The sequence below is a fragment of the Cupressus sempervirens genome, chromosome 8, assembly GCF_028749045.1.
Source record: "Cupressus sempervirens isolate cs-2001-9-10 chromosome 8, ASM2874904v1, whole genome shotgun sequence".
Classification (NCBI taxonomy): Eukaryota; Viridiplantae; Streptophyta; class Pinopsida; order Cupressales; family Cupressaceae; genus Cupressus; species Cupressus sempervirens.
Window position 1 is genome coordinate 542,370,812 of NC_143125.1, and position 2,316 is coordinate 542,373,127.

Below are 2,316 nucleotides of genomic sequence, written 5' to 3' on the forward strand. Positions count from 1 at the left end.
GCTTTGAAGGGGTTATCAAAGGGCTCTTGCGTAGCCAACTTAATGGTGGCATAGGATTATTATTGCTAGGCAATATGCCGTAATTATTTTAATGATGAATATTCAATGTCTTGAGTTAGTTTAAAATAGGTTATGATGATATATGGAATTCAGTTTTAGGATGTTATGATAGATTAACCTTTAAATGCATAATTAGTTTCCCTTAGAGATCTAATATAGTGTTGATAGGGATAGCTTCATAGCCGACTTATAAATTTAGAAACCCTAAAAAGTAATTTGAATTGGAAGTCATAACCTTGTACTTTGAACCTAAATGATATTCGATCGACTCATTTAACCCGAAACTAAGTGTTCCTATAGTGTTAGGATTTCAGGGGTTCAAACCTGTGCAATATGTGGAGACATCAACTCTACATCTTAATAATATGTGTTCGAAAATCACTTTAAACCTTTGTCATCTTTTCATGACATGATCAATGTAGCATGTATCAACTTAGTAGATTTTTTTAAAAAAAAAAAAAGAATGAGAGTGTGTTTTTTCCTGGTATTTTGGGCACGATACACGGGTTGACAAGTTTCTACCAAAAGTTTAACAAAAAAATTAATTCACTTTTTAATGCTATGAAAAGGACTATGAGAGGTGATAAAAATGATTTCAAATGGACACATGGTGCAAATAGAATCTTTCAAATATTGAAGGAAAAGGTCAAAAATTTACTTGTGCTTGCTTTACATAATTTTAACAAAGTGTTTCTAGTTGATTGTGATTCTAGTGGTAATGCCATTGGCACTATTTTGAGTCAAGAAGTTAAGCCTATAGATTTCTACAGTGATAAATTGAATGAAGCTAAAATGAAATATTCAGTCTATGATAAAAAAATCTATGCAATTATTCAAGCTTTGAAGAAATGGAGACACTAATTGATTCCTAGAGAGTTTGTAAGAACCTTGGAAAGTTTGTAAGAACCTTATGACAGATGAACAAAACAAGTGGTTTGATTATTTCATTTAGGAGGACATGTTGTTCAAAGGAATTCAATTGAGTATACCAAGAGGATCTATGAAGGAGAATATCATTAAAGAGAAACGTAGTGGAGGACTTACAAGACGTTTTGGGATTGACAAGATATATAGTGAAGATGATTTTAAAAAGACACTTTTAGCTACACATATATAAGGATGTTCAGAAGATGGTAAGAAGTTGCAGAATATGTCAAGTTGCTGAAGGAAGTAGTCAGAATGTTGGATTGTACACACCTTTGCCTATTACTTACAGACCTTGGGAAGATATCAATATGGATTTTGTTTTGGGATTGCCTAGAACTCAGAGAGGTAATGATTCTATCTTTGTAGTGGTTGAAATTTTTTCTTAAATGACACATTTAATACATTGTAAGAAGACATCAAATGTCATACACATAGAAGACATTTTTTCCAAGGAGATTGCAAGACTTGATGGATTGCCTAAGGCTATTGTTTCAGATAGAGATACTAAATTTACTGGTTATTTTTGGAGGACATTTTGTAAGAAGTTTAATATTGATCTTAAGTTTAGTTCTACATTTTGTCCACAAATTTATGGATAGAATTAAGTTGTGAACATAAGCTTAGATAACCTTTTGAGATGTTTGATTTGGGATAAACATTGTAATTGAGACTTAATTTTGGCACAATTTGAGTTTGCATATGATAATTTCGTAAATAGAAGTAATAAGAACACCTCTTTTGAGATTGTAAATGACATGCATCCTAGAGGAACTATAGAGTTGATGAGTTTGGATAATGAATTGAAACATAGTGCTAAAGAAGAAGAATTTGTAGACTTTATGAAGGATTCACATGAAGAAGTGTTGAGTAATTTACATGACAATAATCAAGGATACAAAGACATAGAATATAAGAAGATAAGACATAAGACTTTAGGGGTTGGAGATGAGGAAATGGTGCATTTGAAGAAGAATAGATTTCCATTTGGTACATATAGTAAGATAAAGATGAATAAGTTTGAGCATTGTAGAATCTTGAAGAAACATGGTAGTGGTAATGCTTTTGAAGTTGAATTGCCTAAGGATATGGATATCTCACCTATATTTAATATTTTAGATATATTTGACTATCATGAATCTGATGAAGAAGCAACTAAAAGAATGATTATCCTAAGAAGTAGACAAAAGTCATTGATAAGATTCTAGATACAAGAATAAGTAAAAGCACTAGAGAAAAGGATTACAAGGAGTATTTGGTTTAGTGGTAGAATAAATCTATTGAAGACAATTCTTCGATAAAAAAAAATGAGTTGGATCTTTATGATACTTC